The following is a 23826-nucleotide window of genomic DNA, read 5'->3' as shown; positions in this document are numbered from 1 at the left end:
CATGCAAGATTATTAATATTAACAAATTTAAGCTGCTCTGAAAGGCAGCAGCTACCTTTTGCCCGGGAGAACACCCACAACATGCTGTCGCATTGTTGTCGACGCAAATTTTTCGTGTCGCATGCAACACGGCAGAAGGAAACGGCACTCCCTGCCCAAGTATAACCCTTTCAACAGCTCAACGCTTTTGACTTTTAATATGCAAGCAACCAGAAAACCCTTGCCATTTTATCCTGGTTTTTTTGCATTGCTGCTCCTGAAATTATTTCGTTGGAGGAGCAGCGACGTTGAGTGTTGCTTTGTTTGAAGAGGCACGTCGCACTCTGCTCGGCAAATTTATGGTGGGGTGCCCTCGACACAGTATTTTATTAAAGTTTTTGCACATTTCGCTCTTCCCATACTGTATGATCACTTTGTTCAGCTTGCCCATTTTCTGGCAATTTCTCATATGCAACAAAATTTGCATAAAAAATAAAACATCAGCAGCCGCGTTGTTATATATTTTTGTTTGCCCTTTCGGGCGGGCCAGGCGTAGTGCTGTTGTTATTTTTCCGCTTTGGTTACTCTTTTTGGCCCCCGCTCATAAAGATATATATGCAAATTGCGCTCCACTTGGCCCGCGACCTTCTATGCGGATATGAGTTGCCCTAATCATGTGCCACTCAGTCGGGAAAATGTGGGCGGGGCAACTGCTCAGATTAACCTGGAAAATAGGTAAACAAGTTTGGTACCTTCAAGCCAAAGTTTTATCCTCATATCGACTTTGGCATAGGTAGTTCGAAGGGTTATTGGCGGTAATTTCTAGTTTACGATTTGCAGGGCTTACTTAAAAATACGCTTTATCTACTTAAAGATTTTCCAGTAAATTTATATAAAATGTCCAAATCGGTTATGCACAGGCTTAAGGGAAAGTATAACACAGAAAAGTAGTTAAATATATTTTTTAAGTTGGACAATTTTAAACCTGTTTAAATAATCTAGTTGGGTAATGCCTTAAAGTGGTTTTTTCATGTGCCCACATGTATATATTTGGCTCAGCAGGTGAATTTAAAAGTCAGATGCGCTTTATTTTTTCAAGAACAAGCCACTTTTTCCCCGTTGAAAATGAAGTAAGCTGGCCTAAAAAATATGGCTTGACTGGGTATTAATTTAAAAAGTTTTTTCCAACTAAGCTTTCCAATCCCGATCCGTCTGACGAAAGCAAACATAAGCCTCGGCTTTTGCGGCATCATCATCAATATGTTTACATTTAAGGGTCAGGAAAAGTTAATAAACAAAAAACGTGGCCTAAAAAATGCATTCACTCGTGCTGCAAGCAGCGAATTCATTTCAATTTTTCGACTGTAATGCTGCTGCAAAAAATACAGACTCGCCGGCCCTCTTTGTGGGGCCGCGAAATTGCTGTCGAACTGGGGGCCCCGCCCCTTCTGCAGGGAGTTTCAATAAAAAAAGCTTTGTTAGCATAAAATTGAACATGTGTGGACTGCTAAAAAAAAGGGGCGGCGCATTGGCGAAGCCCGCTTTTGTGCGTTTTGAACCCCCTTTGTATGATTTTTTCAGGGCTCCCTTTACTGTGCCGCATGGATTATCCTTTGGATTATCCTGTGCAGCATGACTGCGTTTTAGTTGCAATTTCTTGGACGCTTTTCCTGCCTTTCCCTGCAAGTTGAAAAGGCAATAAAATGCTTTGCCCTCACGTCCAATGTGTCCCGGCCGTATTTTCGCTTAAATGCGTTCAAGTTTCGCCCAACTTTTGTCTTCGGCAAAAACTTTCAATTTGACTAATTGAAAATGTGTTTGCAGGAAAGGGCGAATCATTTTCATAATTTGATTTCGCACGACTTAAGTTCACAGCAGTTTGGCGCCCGAGTAAATTTTGAAATAAATAAAACAGGGAAGGGAAAAAAGAAATTTGCTGAATTAATTAAAAAAGGGCTGATAAAGGGTGGCTTGGGTGGTTGTCGCCGCACCTAATTGAGTTCATCAACAAAATTTGTTTTCCCGCTTTTCCGCGTGTAATAAGCTTAGGTTTGCGTGGGCTTAGGCTAACTTCAATTGTTGATCGTATTTGCGTGTAATCCGAAGCGCTTATAAGCGTCGTGGGTGTGCCACGGGAGCCTGTGTGTGTGAAATAATGCCTGAAAGTATGCCACACATATTTTGGAGAGGCGCCGCGGGTTTGCCTGTGTGTGTGTGGCAGGATTTCACATGCATTTTAATGCGGATGAATTTACCCTGAAACTTTGGCCTGTCAGGTATTTGTTAATAAACATACTTTAAACCCTGCCGTAAAATTGTAATTTTTTATATTTAAATTCTTCACTTAACTAGTAAAAAGTTGTATTAATCAAGTGTAACCATCATAGGCTGTGGCATGAATTTTTCACAAGCCTTCCACTCCATATTACTTGAAATATTAATTCGAGAAAATATTCAAACTGATAGTACTGCAATTTAAATACCTTACAAAAACAAGGTTGCTGATAGAAAATTAAATATTGAATGTTCGATATTTGTAAAAGGCAAATAGGACATATTGAGCTCCTGCCGCAGGATATTTAATCCATCAATTAGTGATTGTTAGAGCCTCTTTCGAGCCGCTTTAAAGTGCGTCGGCACAATAAATAAACAGGGCTTAAGTGCTGCCCCGGAGTGCTCCACTCCACTCCCCTCCACGACAGCTCCCGTAAAAAGTAAACCCAAGGCAAACATGGCGCACACAAACAAACAAATAAACAAATACCAATGGCAGCCGCAAACAAAACGGAAGCAAAGCGGAATCCTGTCTCCCAATGAGCAAACAATAGGCGAGTGTGCGAGTGTGTGTGAGGGGGCCAGGGGCCAAAGGGGTTCAGGTGGGGTCAGTTGCGGTTAAATAAATGGCAAGGACGTGGGAAAAAGGGGCAGAGGGCAAAGGGCTATCTCGGCATGTTGGTGTCAAAACAACAAATTGTTTTATAATGCTTGGGACAGACAAAGGACACACACACGCACAGGCGCACTCACACACCCAAAGACAAATCCAAAATGGAAATGGACACACACACACAGGCACAGCAGCAATTTGGGCGTGGTCAGCGCTTGGGAAATGGAATTCTGGCGGCCAAAACGGAAAGTGCTCGGGCTTATTGTTCACATTGACTAAGCTTAAATAATTTGCCAGTCAAGTGTCACGACAAAGGCATCGGGAAATGCACACCCCTTTTGTATTGACGCTGTGAAAATCCCGTGGAAATGCCTTCCACAAAGCGCTGCATAAATGATTGCTCCGGTTGGGCCGTCTTTTGTTTTTATTTTGGTGTTTCTTTCCGCTGAAAACTTTTCCACAACCTGCCGAACAATTTGGGTGCCGAAAAGGGAATTTGTTATTGGCCTTACTTTTTCTAGGGCAGCAGAAGCACATCCCCTCAGTCTCTCAGCTTGAAGCTGTTGCATATTTACAAAATTAAAAATGTTTGATCTGAAGTTGATGGTATGACCAAGGATTGAAAATATTTATTTAAGATTTTCCGCCTCATTTCAGTGGAATTAAATCAGCTTCGAATTCCTGGTGGCTGCTTTGAAACCTCCACTTCGACACCTTTGTCTCTAAATAAGCTTAAAACCTCCTCCTCGAAAGTTTTGCAGCCCGGAACTTCCCCCTTTTATTGGGATCCGAGGAGATTCATTGAGTTGTCACCTCGGCAGTTGCAAATTGGCCTGACAAATGCGATTGGCAGGCGGGGAAGCTGCCTGAATGTGGGGAATGTCTCGGCTCGTAAATTGGCATTCATTTGCATTACCGTAAAAAGTTATTTGCACATGCATGTGTGCACTTGGCCCGGCCGCACGCTTCAACAAATTGCAGCTACTAAAGCGCTAAAACGTGACGACAGATGCCGTGGAGCTGGGAAAAGCCTGGAGGGCGGGAAAAGCCGGGGAAAGTGTGGGCCCAAGGCAAATACCCAAGTAAATTTGAGTGCAACAAGGGGCAGGGTCGAGGGCGAGGGCTAAGACATGGCAATAGCCTTTCCCTACTCTTATTTCACTTTGCTCAAACGCTTATTGGCTTAGTCCGAAATGCAGCTGCAACAGCAGCCGACTCAATAAATGCCATAGCCGTGCATCCATACTTTCCCGTAAGCCGATTTTCCTCCGGCTCTCCCCGACTCCCTCGCAATTTCCAATCCAGTTGGCTGATTGCAAAGGATGACAGAGCGATGAGCTCTTATGCTAAGTTCGTTAACTGAAAAATTGTTGCTCAGGCATACAAAACAGGCTCGTCTAAAAATTTGACTCACAACACCTTATTTCTTCTCTTGCAGGTATGTGATGTTTTGCTTTGGGAAGATGAACACAAGTATTTTGTAAGTACCTTAAGGGATTTTAATATTTTGAGTATTTGGGTAGTAGAATAGTATATAGTTAAAGCAAAAGTATCAAGATGAAATTTCCCCATGGAAAGTAAAGTAAATTGAATGTTTACTTAAGTTTGCTGGCAGAGATTTTTGTGTTATGGCCGGGACATCGAAGCTACACAAATCCCTATTTAATTCCATCACAATCGCATTTATCCATCCATTTAAGGCGAGTCAACTTGCGACTCCCTGCTCACCTAGCGCCTTTTCTAAAATTAATGCATACAATCCCCGATGAAATGGTAGACGTCTGGGGTTGGGCAGGCAGGTGGCAGTTACCTGAACAATGACAGTTCTGCCATTTACAACCTGGCTGAAATAAACGCAAAATGACAGCCAACAAGCTGCAGCAGCAACAACAATCGCACTGAGCCAGCAGTCGCGACGACAACAGCACCAACAGCAATAACAGGCGTGACGCAAGTTATGCTCGAAGTGGAAGCGCAGTTAAAGTGTCAAAAACACGCGCACACAAACGCACTGAGGAGGGGGTGGTGGGCGGAAAACAGGGGGAGGGGCAGGGGACGCTCCCACCTGCCGCTGGGCAGAAGCCACCTGAATGTGTCCCCTCAAATGAATGCGGGTGTGGTGGGTGGTTATGCATGCGAGCCAGTTTTATAGATTTTTTCTCCCACGTTAAGCATTTTAGACGCGCCATTAATCTCAAACAGTCGTGGCGACCCTCGCTCAGGGCCACGCCTCCTTACCGACGCCGCGGGCCCTTTACACTTAGAAAAAAATGTTATTTACATGTTTCCCTACTTCAAAGTAAAATTACAAGAATATATATTATATTTTTTAATAGTTAAACTTAGATTAAATTATTTTATTTTATTATTTTAAAGTTTAAGCCTATTTTTGGCAACACACCTTTTAAAACCGGATTTTTGTAGCCTTTGATAATGCACATACAATTTTATCTCACTGTTTTCATGGCCACATCTGTCATAAATATCGAACAAGCAAGTGGTTGCCACTTTGCCACCCCCCTTTGGCCACCCACTTTATTTTTATATGACCACACACACAGGCCGGCGAGGTGGGCGTGGCGCCGGTGGCACATGCGATTGATTTAAAATGCACTTGAAATTATGTACGATATATTTGACAAGTGAATTTATTTAAATTTTGCTTCTGGCAGGTGTCCGGGGCCAAGGGGCGTATGAGTGGTTTTAACTTATGCGGGCGAGCGTAACAACAGCACAGCGAACACTGTAATTTATGATTTCGAGTGTGCGGCGTTGTCTGCTTTTAGGGGTCAACTTCTGGCCATGTGTGTGGGTCGGGTTGTTGGCCATTGTTTATGGCCGCGCACTTTTTGCTGCAATATGTTGCCCTGGCAAACAATGCGATCGCATGTAGCTGACCAGCTTCGGAACAAATTGCGCTACATAAATTATGCGAATGTCAAAAAGTTTTTGGCGCTTCCCCCACGCCCCCTCGGAGACCACGCCCCCGCCATGAGCCCAGGCCAAAACAAATTGAATTAAATCGGTGGCTCGAAAGTGGGCTAATTTGGGGGGGAAAATGTGACACATGAAAGTGATTTAAATCGATTAGATTGCAGATTACGGGTTAAGTAGAGAGGCTCCTAGAACCCTCTATTTTTTAGTAGTAATTCTCTTTTTGCCTACCTTGACTACTCTTAAATATTCATGCTTGAGTTCTCAAGGACTTCTTTGGCCTTTTTAAAGTCCATCAGGAAAGCTAAGCGGAGCCTCCCCTTCCTCCTTGAAGTTGACAAGATTTCTGCATAAAGAGAGGCAAACATCCGTCCAATAAATGAACTTTGCCCATCCGAATAGTTTCACGCTCCGTTTCATTAGGAGTTTTGCCAAGCTCGCAAAACTTGAGTCATCAAAATCCCGCTTTTACTTGGCACTTGATCACCAATTTTTGCGGTGTGCATTTAATAAGCAGCGTCACTTCTTTTTATGATTTTATCATGCATATAAACATTTCGCAGCTCGAGTGTTTATGGCAAACTTCTCGTGCTCATCTAAACTTGCCAATTTCATCATCAATACCATCATCATCAGCAGCAGCAGCAAAAGCTGAGGCTGAAGCATCAAAAATACCAGGATGCCAGGCAGCCACAGGGCCCTGTGCCTTTGATGGCTGCGTTTTAGGGCCCGCTTTGGGGTATAAAACTTTAAAATATGTGCGTATAAAAGCTAAGCAGATTCTTTGCATCTAACAATGTACGGAAATGCGCGATTTTGGCAACAGCTGAAGCCCAATTTCCGAAATATTCTGGCCAGCGTAATGAGCTGGAGCCAACTCAAATATTTCCTACTTAGTTGGTACCAATAAAGTTCTGGCCAAAGCGAGACAAAGTTTCCACGTGGATTTAAGTGTCCAAACTGTGGCCCCAGATAAGCCTGTTGTGGAGGAGCAGTGCGGACGCCATTCAAATTAGCAGCTGGTCAGGGAAATTAATTAAACAGGGAGTTACGATGCAAGCGATAGTAGGAGAGAGTTAAAGTTAGTTGCGATGACCAGTGCATCATTAGGTCTGCCTTCTAAAACATACAAGACACTAAAATATTTTAGATATATTTTTAAAAACACATAAATGTGTTTTTAAAATACTCATATTATTTGCGGTTTAAGTTTAACCGTAGTGGTGAATAAACATGAAGAAAGTAACATCCCTACACACTATGTTTTATATCAAAATTTTATAAAAAAGGAACTCTTTCGTTCAGCTGAACTTATAAAAGCTAAGGTGTATAAGTGAAAGTATAAGCTTACTGATAAGCTTTCAGGACTCTGCTATTTTACAGAGCTTTCCATATTTATAGCATCCACTGTGGTAGTGAAAATGTTTATAAACCAGATCCTTAGCTTTCTATCTTATACTAGTTTTTACTATAAAATGTCAGGCTTTTAGATATCATACTTTTGCTAAAAAAAAATCCTATACTTTGAACCATAAAACTAAAGGACTTGAAAAAGCTCTCAGCTTCTACTTCTTTTGTATAAGTCGGACTGATATAAGAACTTTGCGAACAATACTGTATATGTCGAAAAATAAATCCCTTTCAGGTAAAAATTAACTTTGTGTAAAACAGCTTTTGAAGCCAAGCTAAGTTTGCAAATAAATTTCCTATTATTTTGGCTTAGCCTTGCTTCAATCTTGTGTTTATGGTACCAAATGTATATAACAGTTTGTCGTAATCGCTTCTCTCAAGCAAAGAGAAAAGTAAGAGAAAGTAATTCAGTTTGTTTAGTTAATAACTAGTAGTTGTCATCAGCCAGGCGCCCTTTATAGGACAAGCCATTTTAATTAGTTACTAACTAAAATTAAAAGCTTTCGACTTATGATTGTTGCGACTTAATAATCTGTGGATACATTGGATCCGTTTAAACACTCCCCAACAGCAAATCCCATTGTTGTCCCTGGATCTACGAAGTAGTTGACCTAAACCACAGACGGAATCGAAGTTTCAGTTTAATGAGGTAGTGGCAAGGTCAGGTTTCAAAGGAATTGCTGATATGGGGCGACTGCCAGCTGGAGTCCCTTGCCAGTTACTATTTGCCAAACAAATCGCTTAAGACCCTGATGGCAGCCAAACAACAGGTACACACCGACACACATTTGTCAGTCAATTTTCAATTGGCATTTGAGCCTTTGAGCCGGCACGTAAATTTATTTGCCTTTGCTGGGCAATCAGAATGGGAATCAGTAGTCGAACTCGAATCTGAATGCGGAATCACAATCGAATCAGTGAGTGCGATTTGAAAGGAAAAACATATGCACCTGCACAATGAGAAATCGCCGGATTTACACTGGTGGGCGGGGAGAAGAGGCCCTGCGATAATGCAGTCAATTGAGTTTTCATTTCAGCGAAAATGGATCAGCACATTGCTCACGGTGACTGCTGACGATTTATTAGCTCGCAAATCGCAAATCGAGTTTCAAAAATCCACGTACACAGCCAGGTGTTTTGTGATATGTTTGTGTTTTTTTTGAGTAAATTGTTCGCATGTTTGGCTAATATTTAATTTAGCCCCAATAATTTATCATTCCAATGCGGCCGCAATCAAATGCCAACCATTGGAGCGTTCGTTTTTAAACGGGAGCCCATAAAATGTTGTAATTAAATATTAAATTACGATTTAACGGCGAACTCAATCTATGCATAATGCATTTTCCGTGCTTAGTTCAATCATGCGCCCGTCAATCTGAATCTAAAACCGCGAGGGTGGACTTCAACCCCTCCTTGAACTGCGATTGGGGTGAAAAGTGTAACCCCAACGGCTTGGGGACTCGGAAATGGCCAGTTATTAATTACATTTTATACATTTTGTGCGATTTATTATTATGCGCATTATGAAATTGCTTGATTTATGTTTTGTGGGGGTAAGGCTCCATTGAATAACTTATTGTTGAACTCTTTCCTTCGACAATAAATCAAGGGGTTTCTTGTGTTGTTTTATTTGCTGTCTGGCCAGCTGTCAGGCATTCCCGCAGGACATTTGAGTATGTGGAAGCATTATGACATTCCTTTTCAAACAGGATAAATTGCTTTCGGCGCAAAGAATTCGAGCGTGAGACATTCCCTCCGGGGAGGTGCAATACTCTTAAAGCCGTGATGATAGTCGCCAAGGATATATAGCGTATATGTGGAGCAACTTTATTTTCGTAAGGAAAACAAACAGATGCCGCACACCTTTGGGAAACTTTTCTTAATTTTCAATTAAGAAACGCAAACAATAATTTAGATGCCAAATGAAAAAGTGTCGCGCAGATTTCTCTCTGCAGTCTCTCAGTTTCCCGTCTGCCGTCTACGCAATTAATTTGCTGCGAAAAGGCGGACAGAAATCAGCTGAAAGCATGCAAAAAGTAACGCGGACGAAAAGCAATTGCAAGACAATCTCTTCGCTAGTTTCTTCCTTTTATTTTCGGTGTCTTCCCTCAGCTGAATACGCATAAATTCGCATCCGGCGACAAGATGGCGCAATGTGCAATGAGTTTTGGGCTGCAATACCTCGTTCACTTAAAGCGCAGAAATTGTCAACGATGCACTCTGTCAGACAGAGCTAGAAGGAGTACACCAGAATAAATGGTAATAAAAAAGTTAAAGGACAGGAGAACATTTAAATATTTAAGGAATCACAACTCAAATTTTCTACTTAATTTAAAGGTTGCCCGTTTACAAAGAAACCGCTTGCATTTTACATTGGTAAACGTTAATAAAAAGTTAAAAGACAGGAAATAAATTTAAATATTTAAGAAATCACAACTAAAATGTTATACTTTATTTAAGGGCTTAGACAATTACTACGAAAATGCTAGCATTTTACATTATTTTTTCCTGTGCACCTACTGCCGTCTCAGTCTGTGTTTGGCAACATGGCGTATGCGGCACTTCCGCTAAGCGAAAAAAGCGGAACGGAAATGTGCAAATGAGTGCGCCTTGAATATCTTAAGCAGGCCACGGATACTGGCAGTTCCCTTTTCCCCTCCACTGTCATCCCAATTAATGTTTTGTTTTTGCCCGAAAAGATGACAAGCTGGGAGCATAAAAAACTACGATTTAGCCTCCTTCTGTTGCCATTTGTTGTATTATTTCGCTTAATTGGAAAACTATATGCAGACAGTGAGATGCAGCACCAAAATGCTGGCATGGCAGCAAAAAATGGGGCAGCCAAAGTGGCAGGCAAATGCAACCGACTGGTTAACAGAGATAGAAACCAAACTGGGTAAGAGAAATGGTTGCTTAAATAATTGGGAAGGCAAACTGAAAGTGAAAGTGTTTAAAAGGCACTAAAGGCATAAGTAAAAGAAAATATCTTTAAAGTATATTTTCATTTATTTGAAACAGTTTTTAACCATCTAAATTGGTTTTTCTGGTGGACATATTCAACTTAAAGCCGTGAAACCAATAGCTGTTTCCCTTATTTCAGTTTGTTGTGTTTGCCCTTAACCCTTGCCCACACGTTTAGGTTCAATTATCATCGCATTGCCCAGAATAACAATTTTTGGACGGTCCTGTCTGTTTGGCAAATGCGGCAGCTGTAATTAGAATTAATTTTCGGTTTGGAATACAATACACAATGGTCAAACGGAAGTTAAGCAATGGTTTACATTTACATTAGACAAGGTTACCCAATCTGCTTTGGTAACTCAATTCTACGGCCTTATTCAACAGTTTTCGGAACAGAAGTCTTTGTATACTTAAACATGGCTTTTCACCAATTTTTGATCTTTCATCCCATTTCACTGGAGCCAAACCACACACATACTCACCCAAATTGTGGTTTGGAGAATCTTGTTTGGGGAGATGGAGAAAAGTCCAACTTTGACCGCAGAAAACGCGTTTCCATTTCCGTCCCTGTGATGAATGACGGCAACGAGTGTGCATCATCCATCAGCGCCGGGTGGAAATTCTAGCTTTTCCCCATGTGCGTGCTTGGAAGGCTGGGAAAACTGAAAAATTCATTACAATTAGTCGACGCCAGTGGATTGTCCAGACCGAAATGGCTTTTCGTCGTCCCTTTCCATACGGCCCCCTCCATCAACTCATCCCTATTTCCCTTGATGGCCATTTTGTGCGATAATTTGACAATTATCACCCTCCAAAAAGTTTTTACATGTGACAGACACAAATGCTAATGTCAAGTGCAGGCTAGGTCAACGAGGGTCTAAAGACAAAGGTGGCCAGTCACATCTGGATTTTGGGATTTGGGATTCTCATAACAGTCTATCTCTTACCCTGTTTACCTTATATAAATATTTCAGTAAACCTGTATGGGTTGCACGGTAAAAAATGTAAGAAAATGATTGTCTGTTTTATTTAATTATTCCTCAAGAAACACCCAGATCTGATTGCTTCTCTAATTACTCAGGCATAAATTTGGCAACCTTTTTTAAGGGTATGCCGCATTTCACCTTCTTATTACTTCAACAACTCCCATCATTTTTTTCAACGCAATCTGTGCGAAACTTTATTAGCTCGGCCAGCTGTCACACGGCGACCTTTATCACATTAAAACAGGCGCAGGAAAATAGGAGCGGAGTAGGCGAAAAAATCTCGTTATCCCGCCGGTGTGAGAAACACTTTTGGCAACCAAAAAAAACACAGTCCACCTTCAACCTACACATTTCCCCAGATAGACCCAGCCATTCTGGCCGCTCGCCTCCTCTAATTGATCAAAGAAACTGGTCCGAGAAACGGAGAAAAGAAAACTTCTTGAAACTTGCCTCAACAATTTTCACGCCAACTTAAAGCCGCTTAGAAGTGAACTGAGTACTGAGAGCCGGGAAACGAACACAGAAGTTCAGAGGGAATCTTTCCGGTTGAGTGGACTTCAGGGCTTGTACTTCCTCATCTGGCCTACCCTCCAGATATTTTTTCACTTTGCTCTCTGTTTTTGGGCCAACTTGCCTGCTCAACGCTCATTAAGATGCATTGCAATCTGGGTGTGCAATATGCTTTACCTGGCGATGATGATAGTAAACGGCAAAGTTTTTCCACAACTTGAGTTGATTATTATGCGCCGACAAACTTGGAATTGTTAATGCGTGTTAAAGATTTTGCATTAATTATCTGAGTGTGGCGGCGTTGGCTGTGTGGGTGCGAAAACTTTAATTAAGTCATTAAGCAATTGTGCATTGCGCATACGCCGCGTGTGTCGAGGACGACTGTTGACTAAGAATCGTTGCGTGTATGCAAACTAATTAAAACGTGCAAAAGTTGACTTTTTCAACAGTTTCGCTCGCTGAAAAGTCATTTATTTCAGGGGCTCTGATAACTTCAATTAAAATTTAAATAACTGTTTTGAAATCCAACTAAATACGGCTTCTGGGTGCAAACATTCAATAGCTTCAATTAAAGACTAGCCAAATTGTTTTCACTTTTCGCTGGGAGAAAATAAAACTTCCACTGCCAATTGAAAACGGAATACAACACTAGGATGAAAGCGAAAAACAAACTAATAAAATCACTAACAAAACAAATAGAAAAGTCATAAATGCTGATACAAGCAACCAGAAATACCAATTGCAAGGGAAGGGAAAAACAAAAACTTTGGCTACAAACGCCATAAAATGCCAAAAACTGCAAAACTTGTGTGGCTGCACAATTTTATGGCCTCAACCTTTATCTACATACCGGGGTCTGCTCCCTGCCAGGGGTCTTTGACTCCTGTCGAGGCTGAAAAAGTTTGACTTCCAGCTGATGATTTAATTGAGAGTGTCGGGGAAGAAGGAAATCCTTAAAGTGTTTGGCAGAAGGTAGGCAGTAGTGTTGGCTGTCGTTATCCTTGTTTCGCCACCCTCCCCATCGACGGTTGGCAGTTCGCATTGTCAACGTTCAGACAATTGAGCTCAAGTGTTGCCACTTGGATTGGAGTCCCCTTAGCACTGGCCTCATAACAAGTATAAATGTCCTGAAGAAGGTCCTGCTGCGACCACAGGAAGCGGGCGGACGGGGCCGCCAGGAAGCTGTCGTTGTGGGGCAAGACAATAAAAAATGCTGGCCCAAAAGTTTTCCCAGATAAGCCCAAGCACGTGTCGCCGAAGCCCGTATAACGCATCCGCCATGTGGGACAAGTCACTTCTTGATTTGGTTTTAACGTAGAATTTTATATTTATTTATACTCAGGTTACATATCAATTGTAGACTACTTATAGCCCACACTTTGTGGATACCAATAATGTGATTTATTTTTAATACATTATCCTCACTGTAAGACCAAATGTAATAGTCAATTATTAATGAAAATCGACTACTTTGAAATGCTTGAATTTCCCCAAATATTTTCTCGTCATTTATTGATTAACTTGGATGAGACCTCGCTGGCTTCAATTGCTCTTCCTTTTGTCTAAGAGCAAACACCAGCTACATTTGCCAAGCAGCATTGCTTACTTTGCTCTATTATTACCACTATAATGGTCCGACTGCTTATTGTCCTTGGCTCCTGGCTCCTGGCTCCCTGCCGCCTGCTCCCTGGCTCTCACAATGCCAAGAGTGCAATTGTTGGTGGCAGCATCATCTTCGTTTTATCGCACACCCACGGACACGTCCTCGACTCCCGCTTAACTTTTGACCTCCTTGCGGCCTTTGTCCTCCCCCAAGTGTTATTTCTGCTTCCTTTTTTTATGTGTGTCTGTGTGCCCCGCAATTGAGTCGCATAATTCACAAAAGTTTATAATCAAAATAGCTGGAGAGCTAATTGGGTTTGCAGCGTACGAAAATTGAGCTTGTTTTATTTGAGCCAATTCGGTGCAGGGGCAGGGCCAGAGTGGAAAATTATTATCAGCAGTTGGCCAGCTGCTTTAAAAACCTGGCCAACTGGCAACAAATTAGCAAAAAGCTTTGGCCAAGGACGGGCAAGGGTTGGGCACGAAAGAACCTGGCAGGCACATTCCCGTGTATATTTTATTGAGCCGACTGTGATTTTACCAGCACATTGAGCAGTAAATTCTCTAGGCGTTCACTGATTGCTACACGAAGTCAGGACGTTGAGGTCAGCTTCGGCAAACACGCACCCAAAGCCAAATCAAGTCGAGCTGACTTGGCCCGAACCACCCGTTCCCGTCCTCGTCCTGGCCACAGAATCCACCTTCCGTCCGTAGAATTCTTTTCCCTCCGTCCTTGTGCACTATCAGCACAAATGGGCGGCGGTGGGGAAAAATACATGGCCTGTTTGGACTGGTCTGGGATAATGAAATAAGCCACAACAGGAACGGCTCCTCGAACATATTGAGTGGAAGCTGCACAAACAAATGAACTAAATGTGAACACGTAAGGTAAATAGCAGCTGGCAAAGATTGGAGCCAAGGCATAAAAGAAATAACAGGGGGACGAGGCCCCGGGCTTAATTCCGGCTTTAATCTGCCAGGCTACACTCTGCGAAACTCACCAGAGAGTTGCTTGCTTCCAAGGATACCCTTTCAACAGACTGAATGCATTTTTATATTAGCCCAAAAACCCTCGTTAATATTTACTACGAATTTCGCCCAGATGAGAGATAACCTCCATTTTTCCCCCTTCATCTGGAATTCTTAAACCAAAGAGCAATTAATCAGTGGGACGTGCCACGCCCACATTCATGTTCAGCACGCACACAAAATGTTGATAAAAATGTGCATTGCCACTTGCAACGTGTTGTGAGATTGTTGACTCGCTTTTATTTATAACATTTTTTGTTGCCAGTTGTTTTTCCACAACTTTTTTGTTGGCCGCAATCCAACAGTGCTGCAACTATTTTGAAATATTTTTTTTGTTCGCTCCCTGGGTATTTGTTAAATGCTCAGAGTTTTTGTGCAAATTGTTTGAACAAACTGTCGCCAAATGACAACGCGGCTGCTGATGATGACGATGGCGTCACGAGAGGATGACACTCGTTGTTGCCAGAGTGTCGGGATTGGTCACTTCTGAAGGGGCAGGAAACGCGCTCAGCACTTTTGGCATTTTTTTGAAGTAATTAAGTGAGATGTGGGGTCGCGGAAAATATGTTATTCCCATTTAAGTTAAAATTTTGAGTGGTGGAAATTATTTCGTTATTATGTCATGGGAAGCGAAAAATATCTCAAGGGGATTGTGTAAATGAAGTGCAATTATCGACCAATTTTGGAAAAGCTTTAGCATTTCACTTGATCAATTAACAGGTTGGTAAAATCACATAAAAGGTGCCGGGAAGTATGCTACATTATTTATTTAGTTAGAGGGACTAAAAACAAATAAAGCTTTTTCCATCGCATACTTTTATAGGCCTTTATAGCCGCTCCTTCGGCTTACTTATAAAATATACCCTTCTTATATCGTAAATTTTTGTAGAATACTGTCTGAATTTGTTCTCTCTTTAAGTTTTAGAATCTTAAATATGCAAAAAAACAGACCTTCTATACGTATCGAAAGGTTTTTAGTGCTGCCGACTTGCGCAAACTGAAAACTGCAGCGAAGCATGGCATGGGGCAGATAAGCTGCATCTTATGCAAATGTAATTAAAATGCAACAGAGAGCGCTGTTTTACAATATTTTATGCTATTTCGCTGGCTATATTTTTTTGCCATTTTTGTTGTTGCTTAGGATGAAGCTGGCTTAGCGACACAGTCGTCCGTCTCTTTCGCACTGCACACTCCCTATCTCTTTCTGGTCATTCCGGTTAAATGAAAACGAGCGTTGTTTTCTATTTATTTTCCAGCGATAATTAAAACAAATAAAAGTTAATGAAATACTGCCAGGAGCGGAAAATGATTCTTTGGCGAACCTTAAATTTAATCACCCAAGTGCTGGGACATATAAACGTTAAGTTTAACGCAATCCCAAGGTCTGCACTAATTGGTTCGCATAACAAACAGACTTGGCACAGCAAAAAAAAAGAGGAAAAGGTGGGCGAGGTGAATCGAGAATCATCCTTACAGAGCCAAAGCTTCGACTCTTTTCCACATTTAATCTGATTACAAAGCACTTTTTGCCCACCTTCCCTATCCCTGCAGCGAGATTTCCCGCTTTCCTGCTTTTCATTGTCACTTTTGTCACCATTGTTGTGTTTGTTGCCAACGTCAAATTCAGATTATGCAACAAGGGGAAACTCCCGGCTTTGCTTCTGATTTATTCAACATGACAGTTTGCGAAACAAAAATAGGAAAGTGAAATAAACAAATTAGTAGACTTGATTTAAACTCACTTCCGTGTGCGGAGCATTTAATTTGCAACACAAAAGCCTACAATTTAACACGACAAAGAGTGTCCAATGTCAAACGCAGACTTCCTTTTCTCATACAAACAACCGAATTGTAAATGTACTTTAAAAATATATAATTAAAAGTACAATAAAGACCGGAGGCCAAATTAAAATTCAGTTAGGAACCAACAAGGTCTGTACTTAGCTGTTGGCATTGAAATTCCAGTAGCTAAAATCAGTCATTTAATGGAGTAAGCTTATACTTTAATTAGTTTATGTGAGTAATTGGGAAAAACACACTTCTTTGAGTCCGTCACAAACAAAGGGAGGTGTAAACAGATATGCAGATACCTCATTAGGAAGATACTCAGTGATTGAAAGTGCCCTAAGCATTCTGAATATCTTTAAGGAGCTTAATAATCTTCGATCTCGCACTGAAGCAATTTCCTCTTCCTTATTTCCATTGCAGGTAAACAAATCGCCCGTTCTATGCTCCATAGGAACCGCACTCAGGTAAGGTTGGTACTTCGCTTAACCGCATCGAGCAGAAACTTTAATTACTTTGACGCTAAAGTTCGGTGCAGTTAACTTTATATGCAATCCGGTTCAACTTTAAGCTGCTTATAAAGAAAACAACGAGCGCTGAGGGAAGTGAAGGAAAGCCGGAAACTTTCCGGTGCTGGGGTCAATAAAAACAATGGAAGCAAACCCAACGATAGGTGGAAGGAAACAGAATTCCTAAAAATATGCATGACTCTTGTTAGCCACACTCGCACACTCAGATAGCAAATAGATTTGTGTTCTGGCCAAAAGGAAAATACAGCTCACAATAAGGACCAAATACTGAAAGCATTGCGCATACGCCAGGTGGTGCAACACCCCGTGCTGACACTTTAATTTTTTACAAAACCCTGAATGTTCAACGGGAAATTCCAGCGAGGTCCTACATACATATCATCGATTTCCATTTCCGCGACCAGAAAGTGCCAATGAAATGCATATACTCGTATATTCAGCCCCAAAACAGCAAGTGAGATCAAATATGAAAAACAAATATTTCGAAGCCAACTAACATTTGAATTCGAAGCCCCATTGTTTCGGTTATACAAATAATTTCATTGCACATATTTGAAACGAGATAGAACAGGGAATAGGTATAGGTATAGGAATACAAAATTATTATATCTGTAAATCCGTGTGCCCCAGATAAGCCAAGCTTCCGTTGCACAAGAATTTTCGTTTGCCATTAGAATTGTTTGCCATATTCATGCGAAATGAATGTTCTTCTATTTAAACCGATTGCATGTTTCAGCCGGGACATGAATGTGAACATGTGGAATGTGTAGGATATCGTAAGATAGCTTAAGGCCCTTCATTTCAGATCTCTTGATTTAATTTGGTAAGTTTATTGGTTGTCAGTTCCGATTTGTTTAAGGCTCCCTTTTACTTTACATTTGGCAGAAATGCGTTGGGGTCAAATTTTTGATACCCCCACTCTTAAATACAATTCTGTGCTTAGGTGGCGACCCAGCATAAACCAGAAATTGTAGACGCAACAAACATTGTGTAATATGGCACCGACCACAAGGGGCATAAACAATATTTATAGTGGGCTGATGTAGATAGTGGCGAAGCCTTCGTCGCACCAACAATGAATTTGCGACCATAAAAGCCAAAACATTGTGCACCCACCACCACCAGCTGCTAGTTGAAAGTAACAGTGCCGCACAGACAGAGCCACAGTCTGGAGACGTTTTTATGAACACTCCGCACACATCCTGCGGCCCACACATCCCGCTTCCTTCGCAGGAGATCCTGCATATACGTTCGCTCATGTGTCTCCGTGCTTCCCCATCGATGGCTGCGCCCCTGCCATATTCCATCTCCATTTGAAGCACATTTCAATGGTTTTTATGGCAAGAACATCAATCAAATGGAAAATATTATTGACAAAACATGCGCACGACATTGTTGATGCGATTTCTCAAAAAAAGTGAAGCAAATATAAGCGTACACTCGCAGAGGAATGTCCTTAAAGTTCCCGAAATTCTATCAGAAACTAATGTTAGCTATCAAATATAAATATTTGCTAAGGTTATTGCAGCCAAATCCTTCCGTTCTTCATAAAAAATGGAAAATAAGTATTAGGCGTTGGCAGACGTCCCGTATTATTATGCATGAAATGAGTACAGATATTTTTACGAGTGTATGCATTCAGCAAATGCCGTGTACACTCCTGCCACACAAATACAGTAAAAACATCTAGAGTAAAATAAGCAATTTGCGGACGTGCCGCCGCAAAACTAGGCAACAATTTAAATTGTATCGCAGCGGAATAGTTTGATAAATTGCTGCAAAAAATTGATTGATGCCCGGGGTCGTCCTGGGTCCTTCGACCTTCCCCCCGTCTTTCCGAGGACGTCTGGGAAAATGCTCTATACAAAGGCGCTGGCTGTGTCATCCCTGGGACAAGTGTCGAAAAGTCACGCGTGACTTTGGTCTCGCTTCCCTGGAATGGCATAAATCAATGTAATTAATTTGAGTTTATCAAACGCTGAAAGTTCTCCTCGGCCAGCCACTCGACGCCTAATGGCCATTCGAGCAGGATAATTATCTCCATTTGCGTGAATAATACAATGTCGGCAGAGGCCACTGATGTTATTGGTGTCTGTCATTACCGACAGACATTCGCCATTGAGTCTCGAGAGGAAAGCTGGTGCTCAGAGACAGTCGCTCCGCAAAAGCGCCAGGCCAGTAATTTTTATTAATAGGATTCTAATTTGCTGGCCACTTTTCCCCATTTGGCCCCGACTCGCATCGAGCTCATTGTCGGGGCTCTGGCCAGCTTTAAAGCATTTAACTTGGCAGAGAACTTAAATTGGCTTACTCCGCCAGTCCTCGTCCACCTGTCGCTTTCGGCCGGAATACTTGATGGAAACTCTGGAATATTCTTGGACAGTCGCGCTGAAAGTTTCGCTCGAGAGATACAATTTAATGCTTCACTGCGAGCGGTGCAAAACTAATTTACCTCGCAAAAGGGACTTCTGAATGCGAGGCACGCATTTGGGCCAACTACTCTATGACCGCCCCCTTTTCGCGGGGTGCGGATAGTGCGGCCAATCAATGAGCATATGCTGGGATGGAGTAAGAGGGCCGAAATGCCCGACATGTTTACACCGTTCGATTGGCAAGCTGTGGATGCTATTAAAAGTTTTGCCAAAGTTGCGCACATAATTTAAACTATGACACGAGGGCCGCAACTTTCCGCCGCTGTCCTTTCAGCATGATTAGTCGTCCCCCGGCCCGAAGGCACCGGGCAGCAGGTGTCCCGGCAAGTTTCCGGTGATATAGCACTTTGTCCACTTGACGTAGTTTACGGACACTTCAGAGATGCTCTTTTTGTGCACTCAGAAAAGTGTTTCAAAGGTAATACCAGAAATGTCTTCTTGGGATGTACAAAACCACATAAAATATGTGGTTGTTTAGATTAGAAGACTTAAATTTATAATATTTCACAGAGATGAGCAAAAAGTTGGAGACTGTTAGATTTTAAGATTGCAACATCTAACGTTAGGAACAACTAGTATCATAGGGTCTTATATTTTAGGTCTTAGAAATAATTTCATATGTTCTACTTCCTTTCTTTATAGTTGCATCCAAAAGTACGGGATCATCATTATAAGCTTCACTTTTTTTTTAAAATTCTCCCTTACTCAGAACGACATTTTCCAGACTACTTCTTTCCCCAGTGTAGCAAGCATACAGCTGATTTTCCCTAAACTCCATTGACAACTAGCGAAGTTTTCTGGCAGTCAATTTGCGATGTCGAAACTGAGAAGGAAACCCCTTCAAGTGGCGACAACTGGCCATTGTGTTGGCTGAGTGGTCCGAGTGGGTCGAGGGGGCTGGGTGGGTCCCCCGGCTGGCTAATCCATTGCTGGCCATTCATTATGCAAAAGCTGCTACTGTTGTCCGCATAAATTCGAAACGGGACCGAGACCAGCATAAACAAGTCAAGTGCAAGAACAGGGTCACTAGTTTTTGGTCGGAGCAGAATTATGGCCATTTGGTAATTGTACAATCGTATGCAGCAGAAACAAGTGCAATGACAACTGTTTCGGGCCTGCAACACGATTCTGGCCCCCTCCTTTCGGGCCAACTGTCATCGGCAAAAGGGAGAGATGCTTCTTATTCTCACTTTCCCTGCCTCTGGCCACAAAAACCGCAACAGGCCCCCAGGAAAACTCGTTTGCTTTTGCTCCTTGTCGCCAGCATCGTTGGGAGTCCCAGAAATGTTATTAAGGTCGGTTCTTGCCATTTTGTATTCACTTGCGTGCCCCGATTGCTTTAAGAAAATGTGAAGGGGATTTTTCCGTGACGATTTATCATCCACCTGGGTGCCATGTATACCCACTTATTTTCTCTTTATCAATTAATGTCCTGCCAAATTTTTGGTTCATAAATTTGCTGCTCATACGTGACAACAATTTCTTGTTGACTTTCGGGGGCGAACCGAGCTTCCCTGCCTGTCAATTGATTTTAATGGCTTTTCGTGGCTGTGCCTGGCATTTAAAGTAATTAAAAAGTGCCACTCGAAATCTTTTCGGGGGCATAAATTAGTCGATAATTGGCAAAAAGTGTGAACACACAAAATTCGGTGACGTGAGAGGGAAAAACCTCAATGACCGCAAACAGGACAATCATATACACATGACAAGGACGGGCCGACAAATATCCAACTGAACCGCAGATACATTGTTGCAGCTCTCGCACGTGGGTATATCTATACACATGCACATTTTTAAAATCCAAGGACGAGCAGCGGGGAACAGCTGCCAGTCAGTGAGATGGACAGGCGGGAAAACTGACATACGGCCAGACCACAATCATAAAAAAATCAGCAGCAGCCAAGCGACAAAATGCATTCGAACAAGTTTTTACGAGCTGGGGCTCAAGAAGTGCAATAAAATATTTTTGCAACAATTTAGATGCCACAGTTTCCCCTCGGCGGCATTAGCTTTGGACATGCAGTTGGCTTGTCTTTATGGCCTGGCCACATTAAGCGCCATTAATGGCCCAACCATAGCCACATATACCCACAGGCGGATGGTCAGTGATTTCCTTTTATCGTACATTGTGTTGCCATTGCAACAGCGGCGGACATAAAATGGAATGGCCAAGGGGAAACTGCATCTTGGCCAATTAGTTTTTACCTCAAGCAAGCAAGGGAAGGGCAGCCCTTAAAACGGAGTGATTGGGGGATAGTTTTACAGTTAGATACAGAAAATTATATAAAATGGCAGGTAAAAGAAGTTCTAAAAAATAATATTTAAATTGAATATTTATGAAAAAATTACTTTACTTTCAGCCAGGCGAGAACTTAAAGCCCTGGTGGTATAGCACCATTATAAAGATATTCCTGCCGACTCCTGTTATTGTTTATTTTCGTTCTGCTATTTAATATCGTTAAAATTCATTCAAGTGCGAAACTTGTCGATAAACTTTGCCGCACCAAGGAAGAGCGGACGCGAAAAAATCGAAAGAAATGGGATGCGGGGAAAACTGTTGAGGAAAGCCGAGGAAAAATATGGCGTCTTTGATTTTGACATTGTGCCACATCACGTAGTGCATATACATATATAAATATGTTTGGATGGCGGAACGCCTGAACAAGCGAAAATAGCGCATAAATTTATGACACTCGAATCGGAGGGGGGCGTGGCATGTGGCATTTGTGCAGCTAAGCGTGGCAGCTTTTCGGGGGCAAGTGAAAAAAAGAAAATATATATCGACCACTATTTATTTGGCAGAGGAGAGAGCGAATGTGGCACTTTTTCCACGAGCTAAATATGTGATAGAGTAGACTTTGATTTCGCCACTCGACTGCAGTTAACCCAAATTGCTTCAATGTCAGCTTTTATGGCCGCACAAAAGACTCGACTTGAGGTCCCAGAAGAACAGGACCCTCTGCGAAACCCGAAGGATTCCCAGCAGCTGTCCAAACATTGCACACAACTCACCATCAAATTCGCCGAATGTGTGTGTCAGAAAGCTCAAAAGCTCAATGGGATATCTTCTATTTGATTCCGGGTTAGTTTATGGGAGTGCGGTCGGGTTGAAGAATGCAATAAAATTGGCGTTAGATAAATAGATAAAGTATTTCAAGGGTTGCGCTTCGGCCTCGTAAGCCGATAAAGGCGATGGGATAAAAGCTTTCCAAATTGGGTTAACTTTTGACTCGGCTCGCCCCGGGTGTTTTCTTTATTGTAAAATATTTTACCCTATAATTTATATTTTCGCTTATAGCGCGCTTTAAATTCCACACATCCCGGCAATGTGCTTAATAAAAACTCATAAAATTTCATTTATCTGAGCCCGAAGAACTCAAAGGAGTGCCTGGCATGCGGAAAAATCTGCGTCAAAAATATATATGTGAGGCAGCATGAAATATTTACAAGTTAAACATCAGCATTCAATATATGTGGCATATACCACGTAAACTCGCCCTCATCTGCATAAAGGTAAATTGAATTTTGACGTAATAAAGTCAAGGGAGAAATTTCTGAGGGGATTTAATGAAAACTCCGGTCCCCATATATACATCCAAATATCGGAGGTCATCATATACAATATTATGCAAGGAAGCAAAACGAGCAACGCATATTTATGCGAGGTGACGGACGACAGTTGTCCTGCGATTAAAATGACACTTATTAATTATGAAAAAGAGCCGCAATTAAGAACAATACGCATTGCAATAAAAGGCTTAAGTTCTGATTTCGCAATTACTTAATTTGATTTCTGCAGCCCGGAGATGCCATTATTTTTAATGATGTATCATGGGTAATTAGCAGGGCTTGGTGAATGAGAATTCCTTGTGCCTTTTCGGGAGACACAAAAATGGGCATACAAAAATGTTCATCTGGCAAATGCAAGGCCTTTGAGTGAAGCACAAATATTAATAAGTATGCTGGAGATGATTTGCATTTGATGTCGGTCTAGCAGCAGGATTTTGCCAAGTTTTAATTAAAATGTCGTCACATAGAAACCTAGCCACAGTCGAGTGGGCAATTAGCAATGTTTTGCAATAAATTTAATTCAAAATTGGCCCCAAACATTTGCTAATTTAAGCGCCACGGTGGGGGAGCATGCGAAGGGTTAGGAACTTATCACACATACGCCATGTGCGCCCGGCCTGCACTGGGAGTTGTCAACCTGCAGCAGCAAATGTGCATAATTCTTGCACACAGATAATGCCCAGTCAAGGCAGCAAAACTATAAACCGAAACGCAAACAACGCAGGCACAAGAGAAAGTTGTCCTCCCCAGGATGGCTAAGTAAATTGATAAACAGCTGTATCTGTGTCGAGAAGCTGGCCAGCATACTGCCAGAAATTGCGACCTAGTCGGTACTTTAACTCACGAAAATGTCCTTTTCGTAATTTGAACATTTTAGTTATAAGCACGAGACAATTATTTAATATTAGTATTTTTCAGCAATATAGAAAGATGTTGTTTTATACTTGACTTAGGTTTCAGGCTACGTTTGTATTCAATGACACCCAACTTTTTCCTGTGCATTTTCCAAGCTCCAAATGGGCTGTTAAGCGGCAAAAGTTTTGTCGCATCTGTTGCCAAAGATTTGTGTGTAGTTCTCAGGTTTTCGTTTGGTCAGATGGCCTCTGCATTTATTTAATTAAAACGCACTGGCTTTGTTGTCCGTTGTTATTGGTGCAATTATAAATGATATATGTAATTTACTAGCTGCCTGACGTCTCAGCTCACTGATA

At 41.9% G+C, this 23826-nt stretch overlaps 1 protein-coding gene across 10 annotated transcripts in view; it reads left to right on the top strand.

The window, feature by feature from the left end:
• LOC108033637 (neural-cadherin) overlaps positions 1-23826 on the top strand; it is a 124858-nt gene that overhangs the window by 80788 nt on the left and 20244 nt on the right. The window lies entirely within an intron of this gene.

Source organism: Drosophila biarmipes, chromosome 2L (assembly GCF_025231255.1).
Source record: "Drosophila biarmipes strain raj3 chromosome 2L, RU_DBia_V1.1, whole genome shotgun sequence".
Classification (NCBI taxonomy): Eukaryota; Metazoa; Arthropoda; class Insecta; order Diptera; family Drosophilidae; genus Drosophila; species Drosophila biarmipes.
Note: the sequence above shows the minus strand (reverse complement) of the source record. Positions and strands in the feature narration are given on the sequence as shown.